This window comes from Somniosus microcephalus, chromosome 13, assembly GCF_052327205.1.
Source record: "Somniosus microcephalus isolate GS21.2 chromosome 13, FLI_Smic_1.0, whole genome shotgun sequence".
In the NCBI taxonomy this organism is placed as follows: Eukaryota; Metazoa; Chordata; class Chondrichthyes; order Squaliformes; family Somniosidae; genus Somniosus; species Somniosus microcephalus.
Genome location: NC_140999.1, coordinates 145,717,756 through 145,745,394, shown reverse-complemented (window position 1 = coordinate 145,745,394; position 27,639 = coordinate 145,717,756). Strand labels below are relative to the sequence as shown.

General features: G+C 50.7%; 1 pseudogene; it reads left to right on the top strand.

The window, feature by feature from the left end:
• LOC147108643 (sodium- and chloride-dependent neutral and basic amino acid transporter B(0+)-like) overlaps positions 1–27,639 on the top strand; it is a 253,377-nt pseudogene that overhangs the window by 9,375 nt on the left and 216,363 nt on the right.

Genomic DNA, 27,639 nt, shown 5'->3' with positions numbered 1-27,639 from the left:
CACTGCAGCCCTGAAGCTAGGCCTGACCACTTCTGCTTCATCTGTGCAACGCCCAGGGCTATGGAGAAGGCCAGGGAGAGAGTGCAGCGCTTCAGCGAGGGTGACCTGAGGGTGCTGGTTGGCAGAGTGGAGCGCAGGCGCCATGTTCTGTTCCCTGAAGGTGGCAGGAGGCCGCTGCCCAGCGCCTACCGGAAAGCCTGGAGGGAGGTCTCAAACAGGGTGACTTCCAACAGCGTGGTTGCCAGGACTCCTGAAAAAGTTCAATGACCTCACTCGGGTTGTCAGGGTGAGTACCCTTTCCAGTGTCCTCCTCATCCCTACATGTGCACCTCAGTTTATGGGCAAAGGGAACTGAAAGCCCTAATGGCCAGCCCTTATCCAGCAGCTATGGGACTGTCATGAAAATCACTTGCACATTCAGCACTTTACACACTGTACAAGCTATTCGACCATGGGAGGCAGTACAGCCAAGACCAGGGCTTCACACTGTCAGGGCCAGTCCACCATGGGAGGCAGTGCAGCCAAGATCAGGGCTTCACACTGTACTTAGAGGCCGTCCTTTCTCTTGCAGGCCAAGGTGGCGCACAACCGTAGGAAGCAACGTGAGACCGGGGGAGGCCGTCCTGACGTCAAAGAGCTCTCCGACCTCGACCAGCGTGTGGAGCGCATTATCGCAGGCCGGCTGATTGGCCCCGTCGCCAGTGGAGATGCCGACCCTGTTCTGGGCACCAATGGTAAGGGCATCACCTTTTTGACCTCTCTCTTTCCACTTGCGCCTCAGATCAGCATCCTTTGCCACTGTCCGACCAATGCAGTGCATGGCAGCACTCATGCCTCCCTCGCTGCCGCCCTGTCCTCACTCTAAAGCAACTCTTGTGCCTCCCTGCTTTCAGATGGTGAATCGCCAGGTGAGAAGGCGGGCCCTCAAGCTGCCACTGTCAGCGATTCAGAATTCGAGGAGGAGGAAGAGGAAGCCGGCCCATCACTGCCACCCTCAGCCGTGCTAGCCCATGGCGATGAAGGGGACACGTTTTCCCTGGAGGGGAGCCGGGGGGAAGGGTCGGAGGAGAGTGAAGCTCCGGGGCCCAGCGGCCTGCAGCAACACGGGAGGGGTGGGGAAGCTCGGCGGACTTCTCCCCAGAGGGTGAGTGCGGCCTCCAGTCCTGCGACGGTGAGCGCAGAGGAGGTGCGGCTCCTAGAGGAAATGGCCGTCCAGGCTGAGCGCAGGCACACTGAGCTCATGGCTGCAGTGGCAAGGATGCCTGACTCCATAGAGTCTCTGTCAAGGAGTGTGCAGGAATTCGGAGCAGCACAGGCCAGGAGTCTGCAACAATTCAGTGCAGCACAGGCCAGGAGTCTGCAGGACTTCGCGGCAGCACAGGCGGCTTCTAGCCAAGTGCTCGGTTGTGCCATCCATTCACTGGCTGGTGTCATGCGGACACAGACCAGGGCCACACGGGCACTAACTGCTGCCACCCTCACTGGATCGGCCAGGCATCGCCAGGGCACTCGCCGCGCAGCAGCAGCCCAGCAGGCTGTTCTTCAGCAGTTTGCTGCGCATGCTGCAGTGCTGGCCCATGCGAGTGCCAATGTCTCAGGCGACCAGGGAGTACCTGCGATCTGTCCGGTTGGCACCATTCCTGCAGCCGACACTGCCACTCCGCCATTGCAGCTGCCACCAGCCGCTGGACAGACTGCTGCCGGCCAAGCAGGGTTGGAGCAGTCAGCAGCCGGCCCCTCCAGGGCCAGAGCTGGTGCAGGCCGACCCCCAAGGGCATCTGCCGTCTCGCCATCTGACCCTCAGCAGCCTTCCCCCAGCCTTGCTGCAGCCACTGGGGTCCCATTGAGGAGGAGCTGCAGGGTGGGCAGGGGCCAGTCACGGATGCGAAAGGCATCACCCTCGCAGGGCAGCACGGTGGCATAGTGGTTAGCACTGTTGCCTCACAGCGCCAGGGACCCGGGTTCAAATCCGGCCTCAGGTGACTGTGTGGAGTTTGCACATTCTCCCCGTGTTTGCGTGGGTTTCCTCCGGGTGCTCCGGTTTCCACCCACAGTCCAAAGATGTGCGGGTTAGGTTGATTGGCCATGATAAAAAAATTGGCCCTTAGTGTTAGGGGGGGATTAAATATGTGGGGTTATGGGGTTACGGGGATAGGGCTTGGGTGGGATGGCAGTCGGTGTAGGGACCGGGTGCTAGGGTTTGGATGATCAGCCATGATCTCGTTGAATGGCGGAGCAGGCTCGAAGGGCCGAATGGCCTACTCCTGCTCCTAGTTTCTATGTAAAAAGTAGAAGGTCTGGCCAAATGCTTTGTGTTTGTTGAAAGGCCGAGACTGGTGTAGTTGTGTTTTTGTAAGGCCGAGACTGGTGTAGTTGTGTTTTTGTAAGGCCGACACTGGTGTCTTTCTTTGTTTTGTAAGGCCGAGACTGGTGTCTTTCTTTTTTTTGTAAGGCCGAGACTGTTCGTTTTGTGTTTTTGGAGGGGGCTTCTCTCCATTAGTTTGCAATGTGGGAAGGGCAGAGGTTTCCAAGAAATAAATGTTCTTAAATCGCACTGTCCATGCTTTTTTTTGCAAGTCCTGGTTGCCCTGCTCGGCTGAGGGCTTGTGGAGCGGCTACATTCATCTGGTGACATTGGCACAAGCCATTCCCTGAGAGGGGGCCTAGAACCGACGTTCAATAAGCCGCCGACGGGCGGCCCTTGCACTTTCTGCCTCCCTCCTGTGCTGGTCCTCCTCCTCAGGTGGTCCTCCAATCTCTGGTGGCAGTGGCTGAGTCCTGCAGATAGCCAGGTTGTGCAGCATATGCAGCACACGACCACGAAATGGGAGACTTGCTCCGGCGAATATTGTAGGGCTCCTCCGGAACGATCCAGACAGCGGAACCGTTGCTTCAGGACGCCGATTGTTTGCTCAATGATGTTCCTGGTCGCTTGATGGCTGTCATTGTATCCCTCTTCAGCAGGGGTGCTGGGCGCACGGAGCGGGGTCATCAGCCAGGTACACAAAGGATAGCCTTTGTCCCCGAGAAGCCATCCTCGTGGGTGAGGCTGGGCCTGGAACATGTCTGCCACAGAAGTCTGGCGCAGGATGAAGGCATCGTGGCTGCTGCCTGGAAAGCGGGCATTGACAGCTAGGATGAGCTGCCTGTGGTCACACACCAGCTGAACGTTGAGCGAATGGTAGCCCTTCCGGTTGCGGTAATCCTCGGCATTCTCCAGAGGTGCCCGCAAAACCACATGCGTGCAGTCAATGGCGCCCTGCACCATGGGGAAGCCCGCTAATGCTGCAAAGCCCATTGCAAGCTGTTGCTGCTTGACAAGGGCCATGGAGAAGGAGATGAACTGACGTCTCCTTATGAAAAGGGCATTGGTCACCTGGCGGATGCAGCAATGCACGGCGAACTGGGAGATGTTGGAAATGTCCCCAGTAGCGGATTGGAAGGAGCCGGTGGCATAGAAGTTGAGAGCCACCGTCACCTTCACTGCCGCCGACAGAGACATCCTGCTCCTCAGATGTGGCTGCAGGTGGCAGATCTCAGTGACCACCGCCCTTCGGAATCGCAGCCTCCGAACACACTGCTCGTCAGACATGTTCAGATAGGAGAACTGCTGGCGGTATACCCTGGGTGGGTAAGGCCTCCTTTGCCGACGCCTGTTGCCCCCTCTCTGTCTGGCCATGACTGCCACTCTCTCACGGCATCTGTGAGCCCTTTGAATGCAATGGAGAAGGCCAGCGTTTGCACCCATTGCAGCCCCCATTATATGTTTGCAAACAATGATATGACACTGAAGGCAAAGACAAGTGGAAAGCTGTGGCCTGAAGCCACAAGTACCTGTGCGAGTGTTGAGCCAAAGCAGAAAGCTCTCTACCTTTGTCTCTCTGCAAAGATCCGTCTATCCAAAAGGAGTGCTGCAAAATGGCTGCCTTTTCTGCTGCAGGAGGAGTGCCCTTTCATTTGCGCCCCCCGCGCCCCGCATCGACTGAGAACCGTTCCCCTCTACTAGTCGCTAGGGGTGCCAGGCGCACAATAGGGCGTCACCACTGAATTTCCGGTTTGGGGCGCACAAAGGGCGTTGCACGATGAAATGACGTCAGGATCTGCGCGCGCAGCTGAGCGCGCGCAAAGACTTTGCGCCGCCGCTAAATCTTTAGTGAAGTTGGGGAGAGGTGCAGATCGCGCTGCACCCGGCCGCTAGCCGCCTAGCGCCCAACATCTCCTCCTAAGGCGCTACCGGCTGGCGCAAGCAACTGAATTTCTAGGCCTTCATGTTTGAATCTCTGAGTTCTGAGTTCTAAATTGTTTCTAGGTAGAAAGGTACAGACACAAAAAAGTGGTGACGAGGATCGGATGAATCTGCGTTGTGGGAACTTTCTTGTTTTCGATTACAAAACACTCGGAACAGAGATTACAGCATTACATTAACGTTACGGGTGCAGTGAGTAACAGAAATTAAAATTTGAAATGTGAGATGGCTACTATATTCGGAAACATCGGTAATTTTGATGAAAATGTTGAGCAATGGAGCGCTTATACGGAACGTTTTGACTATTTTGTTTTGGCGAATGCGGTGGCAAACGATAAGGTCATGCTATCTTTTTGAGTATACTGGGAGAAAAGACATTCAACTTACTTCACAGCCTTGTACAGCCAGATAAGCCAGGAACTAAAACATATAAACAACTAGTGGAAATTCTTGGAGCACATTTTTCACCAAAACCTCTGGTTATTGCTGAGAGATTTAGATTTCGCAAACGGAATCAAGAGGAGGGGGAATCAGTGACGATGTTTATTGCTGTTTTTAAAAAGGTTGTCAGAACACTGTCACAGTCCAAAGATGTGCGGGTTAGGTTGATTGGCTCTGATAAATTGACCCTTAGTGTTAGGGGGATTAAATACGTGGGGTTACGGGGATAGGGTGGGATATGTGTTGGTGTAGGGGTTACGGGGATCGGGTGGGATATGTGTCGGTGCAGGCTTGATGGGCTGAAATGGCCTCTATCTGCACTGTGGGGTTTCTGTGATTCTGTGAACACTGCGAGTTCAAGGAGGTGCTGAATGACACCATTAGTGACAGACTTGTGTGTGGTCTGCAAAGTGCAGCCACACAGAAGCGCCTTCTTACTGAGGACAACCTTACTCTTGAAAAGGCCATAGAAGTTAGTGCCTCCATGGAGATGGCAGAAAAGGAGGCTCACCAGTTGAGTTCAACAGGGAGAGTTCACAGGGTGTCGTCTGAGCCTAAAGGTTCGCGGAATGGCACGTTACCGTTGTGGGAAAACGGGCCATCACGCTAATGACTGCTGGTGTGCGGAGCTGGAATGCCGAAATTGTGGAATAAAAGGTCATATTGAACGGGCCTGTAGAGGTAAAAAAAAGGAACAGACAGAGCTGGGAAGCATGAAAGCAAAATGTCTGTATTTGGACAAGAGAAGAAAAAGAATGTTCATTCAGTGCAGTATGATGGAACAAGCCAAACAGAGGGGAGCGACACCTCTGAGGAGGAAGAGGTGCACATACTGACGGTTGCAGGTGGTCCAAATGGCTACTGGGTGTCACCACTGGTGGAGGGACAATCAGTGCAGATGGAGGTGGACACAGGCGCGGCTGTGTCCCTTGCTTCAGACACTGTCTACAACAAAATGTTAAAGCATCTTACCCTTCAGCCAACAAACATTGTGCTAAAGACGTATACCGGCGAACCTGTGGCCATGAGAGGCGCCATTGCTGTGACAGTTAAATTGAACGGACAGACTGTGAAACTGCCACTATATGTGGTAAAGGGAAATTACCCATCTCTACTGGGACATGCGTAGCTAGAGAAAATCACGCTGGACTGGCCTGCAGTCCGCATGATGTCAAAAGGGGAGTCAGGTCTGACTGCAGTTTTAAACAAACATGCAGAACTCTTCAATGGTGAACTTGGGAGCATGAAAAAGATCAGCGTGAGACTGGACATTAAACCTGACAGCAAGCCGAAGTTTCACAAAGCCCGACCTGTACCCTATGCAATTAGGCCAAAAGTTGAGGCTAACTTGGAGGCCTTAGTCGAGAATGGAGTCCTGGAGCCATTGAGCATGAGCAAATGGGCCACACCCATTGTTCCTGTCTTGAAAAAGGATGAATCTGTTCGAATCTGCGGGGATTTTAAAGTGACTATTAACCCGGTGCTGCCTGCGGAACAGTACCCTCTTCCCCTCATTGATGATCTTTTTACGGGCCTGGCCGGAGGGCAAAAGTTCAGCAAAATAGACTTATGCCAGGCTTATCTACAAATGCATGTCGATGACAAATCAAAGGAGCTGCTGACAATTGTGACACACAAGGGGCTATACAGGTACTGCCGCCTTCCGTTTGGAATTACGTCGGCCCCTGCTCTATTCCAAAGGGCAATGGATCAGATTTTGAGTGGACTGCCAGGAGTCCAGTGCTACCTGGACAACATCCTTGTCACTGGGACAAATGAGGAGGATCGTCTTCTGAACTTGGATGCGACACTACAGCGACTGAAAGAGTACGGACTCAGAGTTCGTAAGGACAAATGTGAATTCTTTGTCTTCAGTTGAGTACCTGGGGCATGTGATTGACGCTACTGGCCTGCATAAGGCGCCGTCAAAGGTCAAGGCGATCGTGGAGGCCCCAGCACCCTAGAATGTGAGCCAGTTACATTCATTTCTGGGGCTACTTAACTACTATGGGAAGTTTATTCCAGACTTAGCAACATTGCTGAAGCTGTTACATCAGTTGCTATGTCAAGGCAAAACATGGAAATGGCCTGAACTGTTTCCGGATGATACCGCAAACCAGCATCCTTTGCCACAGTGCTCTTCTCCAACACAGGAAGTCAAAGAGACTGTTCCACCTGTGCAAACTCCTGACTTTCGACTGACACAGGCACCTTCTCTATCGAGGCCTGTGTCAATGCCTACTGCTGTGGAAGCCAGCGATGTCCACCGGTATCCTGTCAGAGAGCGGCGGCCTCCAAGATGCTTGGATCTGTAGGCTTAGTGACTTACCCACAAGACTGGGGCAGAATAAACCCCAGGGTAAAGTCAGGGTTTGAGGCAGTCTACCTCTACCCTTGGTTAGTTGAGTGCATTGAAAGTAACTTACCTGTTGAGGAATAATGTGGACCTTCCATTTAAGAGGGGAGGAATATGTTATGTATTGTGTGCTCTCCTCCCATCTGCGGTGGCTCTGTCGCAGCAGATAAATGGTTGGGGTTGTTCTCTTGGTTAAGTTTTAGCTCTCTTTGTTCGGTTCTCTCGAGAACCTTTTTGAATAAAGCACTTCATGTTTGAATCTCTGAGTTCTGAGTTCTAAATTCTAGGTAGAAAAGTACAGACACAACAGAGAGCAAGATCGACCCTCCCCTTTAAGAACTGGCCGGCACCTGTGTGTCTGTGTAACTGACATCACATGAGCTTCGCCAGCGCTCTGAGGTAGCACCTCGCTCCTCGGCATTAGCGCCTTAAGAGAGGTGTGTAGCGCCTGATTTAGCGCTCAAATCACCTCCACGGGCGATAGAAACCAAGTTTGCCGTTGGAGGCGATAAGTAGCGCCAGGCGCTAAACTTTGCGCCCGGCCGATATTTGAGCCCCAAACCAGGCGATACCAAATTTCTCCCCCTTCCTCTTTATCTATTTTTATCTTATCCAATTTCTCTGCTATCTCCTCCTTTTACAGTGACATTGTGACGACAGATGCAAAGTACTTATTTAGTACTTCAGCCATGCCCTCTGCCTCCACAAGATCTCTTTTTTGGTCCCTAATAGGCCCTTTGACTATCGTTTTATTATTGTCAGGTATGGCTCAGTTGGTAGTACTCTCACCGTTTGAGTCAGCAGGTTGTGGGGTCAAGTCCCACTCCATGAGTCTTGAGCACAAAATTCCAGGCTGACACTCCAGTGCAGTACTGAGGGAGTGCTTCACTGTCGGAGGTGCCGTCTTTCAGATGAGACGTGAAACCAAGGCCCCCTCTGCTCTCTCAGGTGGACAGAAAAGATCCCATGGCACTATTTGTCCTGGCCAATATTTATCCCTCAATCAACATCACAAAAAAACAGAATATCTGTTCATTATCACATTGCTGTTTGTGGGAACTTGCTGTGCACAAATTGGCTGCCACGTTTCCTACATTACAACAGTGACTACACTACAAAAGTACTTCCTTGGCTGTAAACTGCTTTGTGACGTCCTGAGGTCGTGAAAGGTGCTATATAAATGCAAGTCTTTCTTTATTCTTCCTATTTATGTTTATAAAAGACTTTTGGTTCCCTTTATGCTACTGTACCTGCGAATCTATTTATTTCTTTTCTCAGTTCTCCTCTGTACTTTCTGTTTTCTCCTTGGTTCTCTACTGAATTATGAAGCTGATATTTATCATAAGCCTCCTTTTTCTGTTTCATTTTAATGGCCCAGAAATTCGGGTCGGGGGCTTCCCGCGGGTGCAAGCCCCTGACCTGCACTTACCTTGCGCACCGGCAGTTGAGCTGTAGGGCCCCGTGGAATTCCGATCCGGGGCCTGCTCCAGCTGCCGGCGCACAGTGCTTGCGTATCCCAGGGGCGCAGTTAGTTCGAAGCGTCCCCTGGGATCACGTGGGCCATGGGCAGCCAATCGGAGCAGGGAATGCTCCATTCATAAGTCTTGACAGGAAGTGCTGTCAAGACTTATAAATACTACGGCCCCAAAATAGCACTAAACCTTCAAATAATTTTTTTTTTAATCACATTTTTTAAATAAACTATAAATTACATGAAATAACTATTTTAAACAATAATTTAAATTTTTGAAAAAAATAATTTTATATTCTAACGGGGCTAAAAATAAACTTACCTTGCTTTAAAGTATTTAGTATTTAAAAATAATAAACCTGTGGAAAAAATGTTTTAATTTTAATTAATTCACCACTTACCTTGTAAAAAGCAGGCCTTACGCCTGCTTTTTACATTTCTAAATTCTGCAGGCTTACCCTCACGGAAAAACCTGTTTAAAAAAAAAAGAAGTTCGATGCACACGCGCAGCCTCCCCCGCGCACGCATTCGACCTCTGAACCTCTGCTTTCAGAGGAACGGAAGTGCCGGTTTCCCACGCATGCGCAGTGCATGCAGGAAACCGGCACTTCCATTGGGCCTACGGGTGAGTACCCCGTGCGTACTCACCCGTGGAGACCCAAATTTCTGGGCCAATCTCTATGGCCAGAATTTTCCCTACCTAGGCTGGTCCGGTGCGGGCAGCACCATGGCGGATCGCAAGCCCATTGCTGGTTCCATCCCGCTCCACAAAGTGACTTTACGTTAATAGGGCCTATTAAACACACCCTGTGCGTTACACGGCCCAATTAAATGGTGCGTTTTCAGCCGGGATATTTAGAGCCATGGCCACATTACATTTGAAGGTTCATTTTTTTTTTATGTTCGTTCATGGGATGTGGGCATCACTGGCAAGGCCAGCATTTATTGCCCATCCCTAGTTGCCCTTGAGAAGGTGGTGGTGAGCCGCCTTCTTGAACCGCTGCAGTCCGTGTAGTGAAGGTACTCCTACAGTGCTGTTAGGGAGGGAGTTCCAGGATTTTGACCCAACGACAATGAAGGAATGGCGATATACTTCCAAGTCAGGATGGTGTGTGACTTGGAGGGGAACTTGGAGGTGGTGGTGTTCCCATGCGCCTGTTGCCCTTGTCCTTCTAGGTGGTGGAGGTTGCGGGTTTGGAAGGTGCTGCCGAAGAAGCCTTGGCGAGTTGCTGCAGTGCATCTTGTAGATGGTACACACTGCACCAGTGGTGGAGGGAGTGAATGTGTAAGGTGGTGGATGGGGTGCCAATCAAGCGGGCTGCTTTGTCTTGAAGGGTGTCGAGTTTCTTAAGTGTTGTTGGAGCTGCACTCATCCAGGCAAGTGGAGAGTATTCCATCACACTCCTGACTTGTGCCTTGTAAATGATGGAAAGGCTTTTGGGGAGTCAGGAGGTGAGACACTCGTCGCAGAATACCCAGCCTCTAACCTGCTCTTGGTGACCTCCAGGATATTGATGGTAGGGGTTTCGCCAATGGTAATGCCGTTGAATGTCATGGGGCGTTGGTTAGACGCTCACTTGTTGGAGATAGTCATTGCCTGGCACTTGTGTGGTGCAAATGTTACCTGCTACTTATCAGTTCAAGCCTGAATGTCATCCAGGTCTTGCTGCATGCGGGCATGGACTACTTCATTATCTGAGGAGTTGCGAATAGCACTGAACACTGTGCAGTCATCAGTGAACATCCCCACTCCTGACCCCTGAAGAACCCCTGCAGCGATGTCCCGGGCCTGTGATGATTGACCTCCAACTACCACAACCATCTTCCTTTGTGCTAGGTATGACTCCAGCCAGTGGAGAGTTTTCCCCTTGATCCCTATTGACTTCAGTTTTACTAGGACTTCTTGATGCCACACTCGGTCAAATGCTGCTTTGATGTGAAGGGCAGTCACTGTCACCTCACCTCTGGAATTTAGCTCTAGAGCAGTGCAGTGCACAATTCTACTGCTGCCCAGACCAGCAAAGATGACTGCACAGAGGCAGAGGGATGCACCAGGTTCTCCGATGACTCCCTCTATATGGTTGTGGAGAGAGTCAGAGCACGCAAGGAGGTCCTCTTCCCAGCTGATGGCTGGAAGAGACCTCCCCAGCAGACCATGACTGCATGGCTCCAAATTGCAGAGGTAGTCAATAGCAGGGATGTCATCAGGAGGACCTGGGTGCAGTTCCACAAACGTTTCAATTATCTTGTTAGATCAGGAATGGTGAGTCCAAAGCCACACTCACCTTCATCCTGCTGTGCCTTTCATCACATCACCATCACTCTGCCTTCCCAACCCTACTCCTGCACATCCTACTTACACCAACATACCTTGCACGTTCACCCATCCCTCTCTATCTACATTATCACATCCCCATCTTACTAGCCACCCCTCACACTCACCCTCATCCTAATGCAATTATACCAACTAACAACACACAAGGAGGCACCCCAATCCATCATAGTCTCCCTCTAAAGATGTAATCCATCCATTCCTTACACTCATTCCACCACTCTCACTCAACCTTCTCTTTCCCTCCTTGCAGGAAAAAAGAGGGAGAGGGAGCGAAATGAAGGCGGAGCTCCATTATTTGTGACCCTCACAACAGCATAGGAGGCTGCGTTGGAAGTCTCTGGAGTGGCCAAGCAGCTGGAGGTGGGAGATGGAGAGAAGCGGACATCTCGGCAATCTGGTGACGGAATTACACATCATGCAGCTACATGGCATACAGCAGTCACTCATATGGGGACTGATGTCAACAGCCACTGAATGATCATCATGTGCATAATTATATGTGCACTCATTCTTTATATGGCATTTCTTACTCTTCTCTTTACTCTCCCACAGATCCATCAAGAGTCCCCCATCACGGTCCAGGAGCAAGAGGAAGACGACTCCTCAGAGGAGCCTCCAGCCTCTGAGGGCGCACCGTCACCAGACAGAAGCGCACCCAGCGCAGAGATGCACACCTCGGTGGGTCCCTCGTGAGATAGAGTAGTGTTTTCACTGAGTCCGTCACAAGTGAGCAAGAGCAGATGGTAGAGACAGGGACTGCAGTGGAGACTCCTCGTTGGAGGGCACAGGACACTCCGAGATCTGCTCAGCTGCATACAGACGTTGAGTCTTGGGGGCTATCCACAAAGAGGGTGACCCTGGAGCTGCAGCAACAAATACAGGGGGCTCTGACAGGTTTTGCGAGTGCGATGTCTGCAAATGTTCAGAGAATGAAGTAATCCATCTCCAACATGAGCACTACCGTGTCACAGATGATGGCAACTGTAGGCTCCATGGGTAGGATGGCCACCTACATGGAGCAACTAATGCGCCACTCACAATAGCACATAGTCTCTATGGAGCATAGATGGCTATCTATGGAGAATAGATGGAGATAGATGGCTAACTATAGAGAATAGATGGCAGAGGCTTATAGACCTTCTCTCTACAAGGGATGCCAGTGTAGATGTGGGTCCTCATGGCCCCACTAATGTGCAGCAAGGTGCTCTCCAGCTCTTGTTAGCAGAGAAGTGCGCATGGCCCATGAGAGGGATGATGGTGAGAGGGGACATGGAAGTGGGGGCTCCTCTCAAACCACTCACACTTCTCCCCCATTGCCACCTGCTCAGTCAGAGCCCCAGATGCCTCCTCAGACAACAATGGCCAAGTGTGCCCCTGCACAGTTGCAGGAGGAGCAGACTTTGGCGAGGCCATCACAGGCTCCAAAACCCAGAGGACATCTGCCAAAAGTGTCGAAGCAATCGCAGCAGGGAAGTGAGCAGGCTGCCTCTACCTCTTCTGAAGCCACAGAGATAGTGCCACGTAGAAGCACCCAGAAGAGAATGATGCCACGCAAGTAGATTCACAAGGGTAGCCACTTAGGTGTTTTATTCAATATTAATGTGAAGATTCAGTTAATGTGATGTGAGCCATAAATTTCTTTATTTTCAAAACTTTCTGGTCTTGGAAAAATTTGTGTGCACCTTTTAGAAGTGGCTTAGTTGGAGTGAAGGGTCAGACATACCTCCAGCAATGGTGATGACTGTGAAAGGAATGGTTTGGTTATTGTACGGATGCTTTATGGTGCTGCTGTGGGGTGGTGCCAATCTGGTGAAGCATGTTGCAGCCATATGGGTGTGCTGCATAAAACTAAGTAAGTCTGTCCATGATGAGGCCATCCCTGACCTCCTGGGCAGCAATGTTTTGAGTGCTGGTGCCATCTGGGCTGCAGGTTCCTCCAGCTCCTCCTCCTTCCTTGTCTTCCAGCTGCTGTTCCTCCTCCTCTGAAGAGGCTGTGTGCTCAATGCCTTGCTCCTCAAGCAGCACTAATCCTCGCTGCTGCGCTATGTTGTGCAGGGCGCAGCAGGCCACGATGATTTAGGAGACCCTGGCTGGTGCGTACGGAAGGGCTCCTCCAGATCTGTCAAGGCATCTGAAGTGCATTTTGAGCATGCCTATTGTCTGCTCTATGACACATCTGGTGGTGATGTGGATTTCATTGTATCGCTTCTCGGCCTCAGTACTTGGCCTCCTCAAGGGTGTCATGAGCCACATCTTCAGTGGATAGCCCTTGTCGCCAAGCAGCCAGCTGGAAAGTCTGTTTGGAGGTGTGAAGAGCTGAGGGAGGGTGGACTGACGAAGGACGAACGAGTCATGGCACCTGCCAGGGAATTTGGCCCACACATACATGATTGTCCTATGGTTGCAGACCAGCTGCACATTAAGGGAGTGGAAGCCCTTGCGGTTAACAAAGACTCCTGGGTTACGATGGGGTGCCCTGATGCCAACATGTGTGCAGTTGATGATGCCCTGCACCCATGGGAAGCCAGCCAGAGTAGCAAAGCCAAGTGCTCGCTCAGTAGCACTGGCTTCATCAGTGGCAAAGTTGATATAATTGGCTAACTTGTCAAGAAGGGCACCGGTGACCTGTGTGATGCATCTGTGGGTGGCCGACTGCGAGATGCCGCAAATGTCTGCTGCAGATCCCAGGAAGGAGCCTTAGGCGAAGAAGTTGACTGCGCTGGTGACTTTGACAGCCACTGTCCACCCACTCCTCTGGGCTGCAGGTCTTGCTCGAGCAATGTGCAAATGTCTGTGATGACCTGGCTCAATAACCTGAGCCTCCTTTGGCACTGCTGCTCAGTCATGTTGAGGAAGCTCAGCTTCTGCCTGTATACCCTGTGTTGGGGGTACCACCTCCGGCGCAGCGCAGCCCTGCACTAATGCCCTCTGTCCTGTGGAGCATCGGCGCATTGAGGAGAAGGTTGGTGGTGTTGTTGGTGCTGCTGGTGTTGGGGCTCATCGTGGTCAGATTCTGAGGACCAAGGTGAGACAGTATAAAATGCACCGATGCTAATGAAATAGATGGCAGGTCAAGTATAGTTGACAGAAGCAATCTGTCAATGGTGAGAAAGGTTCTTCCAATGAGGTGACACTGGATGGAGACTTTGCTAGAAAGACTTGCAGCCTGCAGAAAGCTCAATCTGTGCTGGGAATGCAGTGAGCAACAGCTTCTGCCCGAGGAAAGTGATCAACTGTTAGCTGGGAGCTTTTATACCACAGTTGATGCTGTCAACTAATCAGCTGGAGCAATGGCCACTCAACACCCACCTCAGTTGACAGATGTGGTTCCCAAGCTGCATGAATCCCATGGCCATGCAGGGAAATTTGAAATGTAGGGGGGAAAAGGCTCTTAACTGTCTGAAAACAAACTTATAATGATTTCAATTAGGTCGCCCGCCTCCGCCGGTCGGGTCGCTGCCGCACCAGCAAACGCGCCTGAGGGAAAGATGTGCGGGGGCGGGATGATGGCGGGTTCCCAACCCGCTCCAACTTTTTTCAAATTTCTCATCCGACCACCTCCATTCTCACCCGCACGGACCCCAGAAAATTCCGGCCAAAATCTTTAGTTATCCAGGGAGCTCTAGCTTTGGATGCCCTTCCTTTTCTCCTTGTGGGAATGTGTCTAGTCTGTACCATTGTAGCCAGGAATGTTAAGTCCCCATTCCCCCCCTTGTTTGAGCCAGGTCTTCGTTATTGCTGCTATATCATAATCCCATGTGCCGCCTTCTGCCTAATTTACCACGCTCTAGAATATATTGTAGTAAAATAGTTGCTAATTGTTGAAACTTGAAAATATTGTTAGAAATATGAGACAGTTTTGCACTGTAAACATTTGCTTTAATTTGTAATATTTGGTTCAAAGAATAATTAATTGCGTAAACTGAATATAAAGAGTTGTGAAAATAAAAATTAAAAGGCAGTAATCATCATTGAACCAAATAATTGATTTTTCTGACCAGGTAAATGTATGTGAAAAGATTTTCTGCAATTAAATAATTTAGTTCTAATACTCTAACCTAATCTCCTTTTTTCTCAATACATTTTAAGGTGTGGGTGTCACTATGGTCCTTGTGTCAGCATTTGTGAGCCTCTACTACAACTGCATCATAGGCTACAGTGTGTACTATTTATTGCTTCCTTCCAAAATCCCTTGCCATGGGCAGACTGCTTTGATTGGTGGGGTGCAGATGAAACATGCAGCAGTAATCAGAAAGGTATTCTGTCAGCTCTTTTGTTTGAAAAATATAAATAGCTACTGATTCAACAGAAGTTTATTTTTCAGTTTGTTTGACTGAGTGAGAAAAAGAGACAGTATTTCTAATAGTCATCTTAATTTGTATCGGTAAACCATAAATGTTTTTGTGGTTTATAAAGATCAAAAAGAAACAAGTTGTTAAGTCAGTTGCTTTTGGATGGTAGTTTTAAGTATTTCTTCTTGGGGGAAGGGGTGGAATTTGTAGATAAAATATATAAAGCAATTAGCTTTTGGTTACCTGTGCTTTCATTATTGATATGATTTTTTAAAAATACCACAGGGTCATTAGTACCTCTCTACAAGGCTTACTGTGGATTACTGGAAACACTAACCTGAAATCTCATTAAGCCATTTGTGCTCTTATATATGCTTGAGGTCTTAATCATCATGACTCATTTAAAGGAGGGATATGCAGGGCCATGAGGTTACAGATTGTGGTAGAATACAATTCTGCTGCTGCGCCTCATGGATGCCCAGTTTTGAGCTTCTAGATCTGTTGTGAATCTGTCCCATTTAGCACAATCGTAGTGCCACACAACACGCTCCTCAGTTTGAAGACCGGACTTCATCTCCACAAGGACTGTGCAGTGGTCACTCCTACCAATACTGTCATGGACAGATGCATCTGTGACAGGTAGATTGGTGAGGACGAAGTCAAATAGGTTTTTCCCTAGTGTTGGTTCTCTCACCACCTGCCGCAGGGCCAGTCCGGCAGCTATGTCCTTCAGGAGTCGGCCAGCCTGGTCAATAGTGGTGCCATTCTTGGTGATAGACATTGAAGTCCCCACCCAGAGTGTGTTTTGTGCCCTTGCTGCCCTCAGTGCTTCTTCCAAGTGGTGTTCAAAATGGAGGACTGATTCATCAGCTGAGGGAGGGTGGCAGGAGGTTTTCTTGCCCATGTTTGACCTGAAGCCATGAGACTTCATGGGGTCCGGAGTCAATGTTGAGGACTTCCACTCCCTCCTGACTGTATACCACTGTGCTTCCACCTCTGGTGGTTCTGTCCTGCCGGTGGGACAGGACTTACCCAGGGATGGTGATGGAGGAGTCTGGGACGTTGGCTGAAAGGTATGATTCTGTGAGTATGAGTATGTCAGGCTTTTGCTTAACTTGACTGTGGGACACCTCTCCTAATTTTGGCACAATTCCTCAGATGTTAGTGAGGAAGACTTTGCAAGGTCAACTGGGCTGGGTATGCCTTTGTTGCGTCTGGTGCCTAGGCCGGGTGGTCCGTCCAGCTTTATTCTTATTATAGTTTCTTGTAGCTTTTTGATACAACTGAGTGACTTGCTGGGCCATTTCACACTGCAGTTAAGAGTCAACCATATTGTTATGGGTCTGGAGTCACATATAGGCCAGACCAGGTAAGGACGACATATTTCCTCTCCTGAAAGGCCTTGGTGAACCAAATGCGTTTTTACGACAATCCATTATAATAGCTTTTTATTAACTTTCCCAGCTGCCATCATGGGATTTGAACTCATGTTTCCGGATCCTTAGTCCAGGCCTCTGGATTATTAGTCAAGAAACATAACAATTATACTACCGTACTGTACTGAAGTTTCTCCTTCAACATTACTTTATTCCTATTTAAATTGTTTATTAGCAGATGAGGGCTGAGTCCAAAACTAAGGGCCATAAATACATGACTATGTCAGGCTATTGCTTGACCAGTTTGTGGGACAGCTCTCCCAATTTTGGCACAAGTCCCCAGATGTTATTGAGGCGGGCTTTGCAAGGTCGACTGGGCTGGGTGTGCCTTTGTCGCGTCAAGTGTAATAAATTCAATAAGGAATTCAGGGGAAACTTCCTTATTCAAGAGTGGTGAGATTGTGAGCTCGCTACCACATGGAGTGGTTGAGGCGAATAGCATAGATGCACTTAAGGGGAAGCTAGTTATGTACATGAGGGAGAAAGGAATAGACTGATATGTCGATGGGTTGAGATCAAGTAAATAAGAGTGGGAGGACGCTCGTGTGGTGCATAAACACTGGCATTGGGCCAATGGCCCTGTTTCTGTGCTGTAAATTCTATGTAGATTCTCTGTAGAGTTATTCGTGATGAGTTGGAAGATACTGTAAAGTGTGACAGGATGCAAGTGTGACATTTACAGGATATGCACACTGTATGCTAGGGGAGATAAATTGGGTCACGCCCACTTTGGGGCGCTGACTTCGTCGGGGCGCTACTTTTAAAGTTAGCGCCCCTGCACCGTAAATTGACTGGTAGCCCCGCGAGTCGGCATGTAGAGCTGCAGTATTGCAGGCCTCCCTCCCCTGATTAAAGGGGAGGAGCCTAGCGCAGCGCGCACTGGGGCCCTGCTGGGCCACTGGGGAGCGGTAGGTCAGGGGTCGCGACCGAAGTTTATGGTGGGGGCGCGAGCGGAACGCTGCGCACAACGCCACAGGGCACTACCGGCTACCGCCGCCGCTAACCTCCCACTGAATTTCGCGGGAGGCGTTAGCTGCGCCTTGTCCAGGTGCTAGGTGCTTTGCACCCCATTAGTGCCCTCCCGGGGTGCTAACGGGAGGCGCAAAGCAACCCAAATATCCCCCCTAAGACTTTAATATAGATATTTGCAGTTATTAAATTCTGAATAACATTATTTCTTCTAACCCAAAGAATATAAAGTATGGAACAAAAAAATGAATTTGCACCATCATGCTTGTCCGCTGCACAGACCATGTGCAATCTGCCTTATTTATGGATTAAATTCCATTATGGGTAAGCCTCAAAGAGGAAGCTTTGTGAAATTCATCCTCAACTCCCAAAAGCGATGGAGCAAAACTCCAAAATGTTAATCCAGCATTGCCATTAACAGTTGTAATTCTAAACATGCAGTAACCACAAAATACTCAGTTGATTTGCCATATATTCTCTGGACTATCTAATGATGCACCATTAGTAATGACTTATGAAATATAGAGCTTTGTGTTATGTCATGCTGTTGACTAGCATTATATTCACCCAGGAGAGCGCGTGGCTTCGAATTGAAATGACAACTGAAGGCGCACTGGGTCAGATAATATTCAGACTTTTCTAGCATTGGCTGGCTTGTCCCTCAGTGAATCAACCTATCAACATATCAGTCTATTCCTTTCCCCCTCATGTACACATTTAGCTTCCCCTTAAGTGCATCTATGCTATTCGCCTCAACCACTCCGTGGGGTAGCAAGTTCACATTCTCAGTGAATCCTGATAAGTACGGTTCAGATAGATGATCTTGTATCCACATCAGAAATAATCTCTCAAACTACCTGCTGTCTTAGACATTGATAAAATTTAGTGATGAGATTTCTGTTTGTTCAAATTGGGTCACGTGATTGGGTTGGCAAAATTAAACACCATTAGATAGGTTTATTGAAATTAATCTATATAGTTATACTTTAGCAATAAACTAGATTAATAGTCTAAATATATGCTTATCGAAACAAATCTTTAAATGAAACAAATTTATTGGCCCTTAACTTATAGAGTCATAGGCCTAGAAATTCAGTGGGCTTTGCGCCCAGTTACCGCCCAAATAGGGTTTCTGTGCCAGTGTAAGAGGGTGCGCTGATATTCAGCGCTGCGGTAATGGCGGCGGTAGCTGGTAGCGCTGCGCCGACACCGATGACGTCATCGGTGTGCGCAGTGCCCCGGTTCCGCCCCGCTTCCGCCCAAACCCCATATTTAGTTGCGGCCGCCTCTTCTGCAGCGGCCGCAAACAGCGCTGGAAAAACGGGGCCGTACTGGGGCGCTTTAAGGTGGAGGTGCGGCCGGCCGCTTTTTCGGCGGCCGCCTGCCCGCACCTCCTTCCCCGGCCTCCTCCACCCCCCCCCCCACGGCATTGCCGGCTGCTTTCCGCGAGCCCGGCACTTCTCCGTGGTGCCGGGCTCATTTGCCGGCACAATCCAGCGGCGATCTCGCTGTTGCAGGCACCTCCCCCTTAAGAGGAGGAGGCCTGCAGTACCGCAGCCTGCCGCTCCGCAGCGGGTGGCGCTGCGGCACCTAGCGCGCCGATATTCAGTTTCAGCGCCCCATGTGGGGGCGCCGAAACCCTTGAATAGCGGCCGCCTTCGAGTTGGGGCGCGGAAACTGAATTTCCGGCGGGCGCAAATGGCTCCGCGCGCAGCGCTAACTTTTGGGCGTTAGCCTGCTGGCGGGCCTTAACTGAATTTCTAGGCCATAGAGTCATAGAGTTATACAGCACGGATCGAGGCCCTTCGGCCCATCGTGTCCGCGCCGGCCATCAAGCCCTGTCTAATCTAATCCCATATTCCAGCATTTGGTACGTAGCCTTGTATGCTATGGCATTTCAAGTGCTCATCCAAATGCTTCTTGAATGTTGTGAGGGTTCCACCCTCCACAACCCTTTCAGGCAGTGAGTTCCAGACTCCAACCACCCTCTGGGTGAAAAAGCTCTTTCTCAAATCCCCTCTAAACTCCCTTCCTTTACCTTGAATCTATGCCCCCTAGTTATTGACCCTTCTACTAAGGGAAAAAGCTCCTTAGTATCCATCCTATCTATGCCCCTCATAATTTTGTACACCTCAATCATGTCCCCCCTCAGTCTCCTCTGCTCCAAGGAAAACAAACCCAGCCTGTCCAGTCTCTCTTCATAGCTGAAGCGCTCCAGCCCTGGTAACATCCTGGTGAATCTCCTCTGCACCCTCTCCAAAGCTATCACATCCTTCCTGTAGTGTGGCGACCAGAACTGCACACAGTATTCCAGCTGTGGCCTAACCAGTGTTTTATACAGCTCCATCATAACCTCCTTGCTCTTATATTCTATGCCTCGGCTAATGAAGGCAAGTATCCCATATGCCTTTTTTACCACCTTATCCACCTGTTCCGCCGCCTTCAGGGATCTGTGTACTTGCACACCCAGATCCCTCTGACCCTCCGTCTTGCCTAGGGTCTTACCATTCATTGTGTATTCCCTTGCCTTGTTAGTCCCCCCAAAGTGCATCACCTCGCACTTTTCCGGGTTAAATTCCATTTGCCACTGTTCCGCCCATCTGACCAACCCATCTATATCGTCCTGCAGACTGAGACTACCCTCCTCGCTATTTACCACCCTACCAATTTTTGTATCATCCGCGAACTTACTGATCATACCTTTTACATTCATATCCAAGTCATTAATGTAGACCACAAACAGCAAGGGACCCAGCACCGATCCCTGTGGTACCCCACTGGCCACAGGCTTTCAGTCACAAAAACAACCTTCGACCATCACCCTCTGCCTTCTGCCACTAAGCCAGTTTTGTATCCAATGTGCCAAGGCACCCTGGATTCCATGGGCTCTTACCTTCTTGACCAGTCTCCTGTGCGGGACTTTATCGAAGGCCTTACTGAAATCCATGTATACCACATCCACTGCGTTACCCTCATCCACACACCTAGTCACCCCCTCAAAAAATTCAATCAAATTAGTCAGACATGATCTTCCCTTGACAAAGCCATGTTGACTATCCCTGATTAATCCTTGCCTCTCCAAGTGGAGACTAATTTTGTCCCTCAGAATTTTTTCCAATAATTTTCCTACCACTGATGTTAGGCTCACTGGCCTGTAGTTCCCCGGTTTTTCCCTACTCCCCTTCTTGAATAATGGTACTACATTAGCGGTTCTCCAGTCCTCTGGCACATCCCCTGTGGCCAGAGAGGTTCTGAATATATGTGTTAGAGCCCCCGCAATCTCTTCCTTTGCCTCACACAGCAGCTTGGGATACATTTCGTCCGGGCCTGGGGATTTATCCATTTTTAGGCCTGCTAAAACCGCCAATACCTCCTCCCTCTCGATGTTAATATGTTCGAGCATATCACAGTCCCCCCGCCCTATTTCTATGTCTACATCGTCCCTCTCCATAGTGAAAACGGATGCAAAAAATTCATTTAGAACCCCTCCTACATCTTCCGGCTCCACACACAGATTGCCACTTTTGTCCCTAATGGGCCCTATTTTTTCCCTAGTTATCCTCTTACCCTTAATATACTTATAAAACATCTTAGGATTTTCCTTTATTTTGCTCGCCAGTGTTATTTCATGGCCCCTCCTTGATCTCCTAATTTCTTTTTTAAGTGTCCCCCTGCACTTTTTGTACTCCTCTAGGGCTTCCTCCGTCTTTAGCCTTTTGTATCTGCCAAAAGCCCTCCTTTTTTTTCTAATCCATTCTCGTATATCCCCTGACATCCAAGGTTCCCTGTGGTTTTTGGAACCACCCTTGACCTTTACGGGAACATGTTGCCATTGTATGATCTCAATCTCCCTTCTGAAAGCCTCCCATTGCTCCGATGCGGATTTTCCTACAAGTAGCTGATCCCAGTCCACTTTGGCCAGATCCTGCCTTATCCTATTAAAATCGGCCTTCCCCCAATTTAGAACCTTTATTTCCGGCCCATCCCTGTCCTTTTCCATGACCACCTTAAATCTTACCATATTATGGTCACTATCACCAAAGTGCTCACCTACTAGCACTTCTTCCACTTGGCCGGTCAGCGGCGAAGCAAAGGAGTTCGCTGACCGCCTTTGCTTCGCCGCATGTGGACAAAGTAAACCTGAAATAAAGATGTTGGCCCAGAAATTCGGGTCTCCACGGGTGAGTACGCATGGGGTACTCACCCGTAAGCCCAATGGAAGTGCCGGTTTCATGCATGTACTGCGCATGCGCGGGAAACCGGCACTTCCGTTCCCCTGAAAGAAGGGGTTCAGAAGTCGAACGCGTGCGCAGGAGAGGCAGCGCGTATGCATCAGACTTATGTTTTTTTTGCAGGTTTTCCCGGGAGGGTAAGTCTCCAGAAGTTAGACATGTAAAAAGCAGTCGCAAGGCCTGCTTTTTACAAGGTAAGTGGTGAATTAATTAAAATTAAAACATTTTTCCACAGGTTTATTATTTTTAAATACCTTAAAGAAAGGTAAGTTTATTTTTAGCCCCGTTAGAAAATATAATTCATTTTTTCAAAAATTTAAATTGTTTAAAAGTTATTTCATGTAATTTATAGTTTATTTTAAAAATATGATTTTTAAAAAATTTATTTGAAGATTTAGTGATGTTTTGGGGCTTATAGTATTTATAGGTTTAATAGATCTTCCTGTCAAACTTATGAATGAAGCCTTCCCTGCTACCATTGGCTCTCCATGGCCCACGTGATCCCAGGGGACGCATCGAACTAACTGCGTCCCTGGGATACGCAAGCACCGCGCGCCAGCAGTTGGAGGAGGCCCAGGATCAGAATCCCACGCGGGCCCACAGCTCAACAGCCGGCATGGTAGGTAAGTGCAGGTCGGAGGCTTGCACCCACGGGAAGCCCCCGATCCGAATTTCTGGGCCGTAATTACCCACTGCAAATTCCGGGCCATTAAAGATTAAGGCCTAGAAATTCAGTTGATTGCGCCAGCCGTTAGCGCCTTAGGAGGAGTAGATGTCAGGCGCTAGGCGGGTAGCGCCCGGGCGTAGCGAGAACTGCGCCTCGCCCCAACTTCACTCGAGATTTAGCGCCGGCGCAAAGTCTTTGCGCGCGCTCAGCTGCGCGCGCAGATCATGACATCATTTCCTCGTGCAACGCCCTTTGTGCACCCCCAACCGGAACTTCAGTGGCAACGCCCCATTGTGCGCCTGACACCCCTAGCAACTGTTAAGTGGAACGGTGCTCAGCCGATGCGGGGCGCAGGGGGCGCAAATTAAAGGGCACTCCTCCTGCAATATAAAAGGCTGCCATTTTGCAGCACTCCCTCTTGCGAAACGGATCTTTGGAGAGAGACCAAGGTAGATAGCTTTCTGCTTTGGCCCAACACTCGGACAGGTACTTCTGGCTTCAGGCCACAGATTTCCACTAGTCTTTGCCTTCATTGACATCTCATTGTTTGCCAGCATATTATGGGGGCTGCAATGGGTGTCAACGCAGGCTTTCTCAATTACATCCAAAGGGCTCACAGACGCCACGAGAGAGTGGCAGCCCTGGCTAGACGGAGAGGGGGCAACAGGCGTCGGCAAAGGAGGCCTTACCCTCCCAGGGTATACCGCCAGCAGTTCTCCTATCTCAACATGTCTGAGGAGCAGTGTGTTCGGAGGCTGCGATTCAGAAGGGACGTGGTCACAGAGATCTGCCAGCTGCTTGGCAGTGATCTGCAGCCACAGCTGAGGAGCAGGACGTCTCTGTCGGTGGCAGTGAAGGTGACGGTGGCTCTCAACTTCTATGCCACCGGCTCCTTCCAAGCCGCTACTGGGGACATTGCCAACATCTCCCAGTTCGCCGTGCATTGCTGCATCCGCCAGGTGACCAATGCCCTTTTCCAAAGGAGACGTCAGTTCATCTCCTTCTCCATGGCCCTTGACAAGCAGCAACAGCGTGCAATGGGCTTTGCAGCATTTGCGGGCTTCCCCATGGTGCAGGGTGCCATTGACTGCACGCATGTGGCTTTGCGGGCACCTCTGGAGAATGCCGAGGATTACCGCAACCGGAAGGGCTACCATTCACTGAACGTACAGCTGGTGTGTGACCACAGGCAGCTCATCCTAGCTGTCAATGCCCGCTTTCCAGGCAGCAGCCACGATGCCTTCATCCTGCGACAGACTTCTGTGGCAGACATGTTCCAGGCCCAGCCTCACCCACGCGGATGGCTTATCGGGGACAAAGGCTATCCTTTGTGTACCTGGCTGATGACCCCGCTCCGTGCGCCCAGCACCCCTGCTGAAGAGAGATACAACGAGAGCCATCAAGCGACCAGGAACATCATCGAACAAACAATCGGCGTCCTGAAGCAACGGTTCCGCTGTCTGGATCGTTCTGGTGGAGCCCTACAGTATTCGCCGGAGCGAGTCTCCAATTTCGTGGTCGTTTGCTGCATGCTGCACAACCTGGCTATCCGCAGGACTCAGTCACTGCCACCACAGATTGGAGGACCACCTGAGGAGGAGGAGGAGGAGGAGGAGGAGGACCAGCACAGGAGGGAGGCACAAAGTGCAAGGGCCGCCCGTCGCCGGCTTATTGAACGTCGGTTCTAGGCCCCCTCTCAGGGACTGGCATGTGCCAATGTCAGCAGATGAATGTAGCCGCTCCACAAGCCCTCAGCCGAGCAGGGCAACCAGGACTTAACCAAAAAACCATGCACACTGCAATTTAACAACAATAATTTATTGAAAACCTCTGCCCTTCCCACATTACATGCTCATGTGGAGAAGCCCCCTCCAAAAACACAAAACTACCAGTCTCGGCCTTACAAAAAGAAATAAAGACACCAGTCTCGGCCTTACACAAAAACAACTGCACCAGTGTCGGCCTTACAACAAGCACCAGGCATTTGTGCATACCTCTACTTTTTGGCCTGCGAGGGCGATGCCTTGCGCATCCTTGCCAGGCCCCTGCCCGCCCTGCTCCTCCTCAATGCGAGCCCAGTGGCTGCAGCAAGGCTGGGGGAAGGCTGCTGAGGGGCAGATGGCGAGACGGCAGATGCCTTTGGGGGTCGGCCTGCACCAGCTCTGGCCTTGGAGTGGCCGGCTGCTGACTGCTCCAACTCTGGCTGGGCGGCAGCAGTCTGTCCAGCAGCTCGTGGCAGCTGCAATGGCGGAGTGGCAGTGTCGTCTGCAGGAATGGTGGCAACCTGGCAGATCGCAGGTGCTCGCTGGTCGCCTGAGACACTGGCACTCGCACGGGCCAGCACTGCAGCATGCGCAGCAAACAGCTGAAGGACAGACTGCTGGGCTGCTGCTGCGCGGCGAGTGCCCTTGCGATGCCTGGCTGATCCAGCGAGGGTGGCAGCAGTTAGTGCCCGTGTGGCCCTGGTCTGTGTCCGCATGACACCAGCCAGTGAATGGACGGCACGACTGAGCACTTGGCTAGAAGCCGACTGTGCTGCCACGAAGTCCTGCAGACTCCTGGCCTGTGCTGCCACGATGTCCTGCAGACTCCTGGCCTGTGCTGCATTGAATTGTTCCAGACTCCTGGCCTGTGCTGCACTGAATTGTTGCAGACTCCTGGCCTGTGCTGCCCCGAATTCCTGCACACTCCTTGCCAGTGACTCTATGGAGTCAGGCATCCTTGCCACTGCAGCCATGAGCTCAGTGTGCCTGCGCTCAGCCTGGACGGCCATTTCCTCTAGGAGGCGCACCTCCTCTGCGCTGACCGTCGCAGGACTGGAGGCCGCACTCACCCTCTGGGGAGAAGTCCACCGAGCTTCCCCACCCCTCCTGTGTTGCTGCAGGCCGCTGGGCCCCGGAGCTTCACTCTCCTCCGACCCTTCCCCCCGGCTCCCCTCCAGGGAAGACGTGTCCCCTACATCGCCATGGGCTGGCGCGGCTGAGGGTGGCACTGATGGGCCGGTTTCCTCTTCCTCCTCCTCGTCTTCCGAAGGGCTGACAGTGACAGCTTGAGGGTCCGCCTCCTCACCTGGCGATTCACCATCTGAAAGCAGGAAGGCACAAGAGTAGCTTTACAGTGAGGACAGGGCGGCAGCGAGGGAGGCATGAGTGGTGCCATTCACCGCATTGGTCGGACAGTGGCAAAGGATGCTGATCTGATGCGCAAGTGGAACGAGAGAGGTCCAAAAGGTGATGCCCTTACCATTGGTGCCCAGAACAGGGTCGGCATCTCCACTGGCGACGGGGCCAATCAGCCGGACTCCCATAATGCGCTCCACATGCTGGTCGAGGTCGGAGAGCTCTTTGAGGTCAGGACGGCCTCCGCCGGTGTCAGTGCGGTTGCGCCGGTTGTGCGCAACCTTGGCCTGCAAGAGAAAGGACGGCCTCTAAGTACAGTGTGTAGCCCTGATCTTGTCTGCACTGCCTCCCATGGTCGAATAGCTTGTACAGTGTGTAGCCCTGATCTTGTCTGCACTGCCTCCCATGGTCGAATAGCTTGGACAGTGTGTAGCCCTGATCTTGTCTGCAATGCCTCCCATGGTCGAATAGATTGGACAGTGTGTAAAGTGCTGAATGTGCAATTGATTTTCATGCCAGTCCCATAGCTGCTGGATGAGGGCTGGCCATTAGGGCTTTCAGGTCCCTTTGCCCATAATGTGAGGTGCACATGCAAGGATGAGGAGGACACTGGAAAGGGTACTCACCCTGACAACCCGAGTGAGGTCATTGAACTTCTTCCGGCATTGCACAGGAGTCCTGGCAACCACGCTGTTGGAAGACACCCTGTTGGACACCTCCCTCCAGGCTTTCCGGTAGGCGCTGGGCAGTGGCCTCTTGCCACCTTCTGGGAACAAAACATGGCGCCTGCGCTCCACTCCGCCAACCAGCACCCTCAGGTCTCCATCACTGAAACGCTGCGCTCTCTCCCTGGCCTTCTCCATAGTCCTGGGCATTGTACAGGTGAAGCTGAAGTGGTCAGGCCTAGGTTGAGGGCTGCAGTGTGCAGGGCGTGGCAGGCAAACAAATCCACCCTCCCCCTTTAAGAGATGACCGGCGCTAGAGTGTCTGCCGTCAATCAAGAACTCGCCGCACCTGCGCTGCGCCGGGCCTCAGGGGTATCGCTCAGCACCGCCGGCTTAGCGCCTAAAGATAGTCGTGCATCGCCTGTTTTAGTGCAGCAGCAACCTCTTGGGGCGCTGCGACTGAATACCGGCGAAGGGGGCGCGACTTTGCGCCAGGCGCAAAATTTAGCGGCCGCCCGACTTTACCGCCCCAAAAGTGGCTATACTGAATTTCTAGGCCTAAATCTGGTATGTGGTGAACTCATTGAAAACTCATTATAAGTGCCTGAAATACTTGTTTCTTGAATAAATACATTTAGGCCGCGATTTTGCTGGCGCTCAGAGGGCGGGTTTGGAGGCGGGTCCACTGTCAAAATCGCAATGATTGACAGCGGGTTGGAAACCCGCTGCGAACCTGCCTCCATAGTAAGTTTCCAATGTGTCGGGCCTGCAATTTCAGGACAGACCTGACACCAAGCGGCGGTGGAGGCATTTAGGGTAGTTAACTGCTTATTAATTACTTGTTAAATAATATTTTGCCAGACATTTTGTATTTTCCCACATTTTCAACGTGGTTCACGTCGTTCGGAGATCATGCCAGCTAAGTATGTTGGGAGTTCAATTGAGCTGAATAGTTCACAGCTGCAGTTATAAAATCTAACCTTTTACATCTGTTCAGTTTGCAATGTCAGAAGTTGCTGATTTAAGGATTGGGAATACACATTTGATCTGTATTGAGGTTGTAAGTGTGACGTGTAAACTCTATGTGCACTGTCACTTCCTTGGAATAACCTCTCTCCCCATTGATTAATTTCTTCTATAGACTCTGGAACAGTTCCCATGTATTGGAGGGTTGCTAATGTTACCCCACTATTCAAAAAAGGTGGTAGAGAGTAAACAGGGAATTATAGACTGGTAAGCCTGACATCGGTAGTGGGGAAAATGCTGGAGTCCATTATAAAAGATGTAATAGCAGAGCACTTGGAAAACAGTGACAGGATCGGACAAAGTCAACATGGATTTACAAAAGGTAAATCATGCTTGACTAATCTACTGGAATTTTTTGAGGATGTAACTGGTAGAATAGATAAG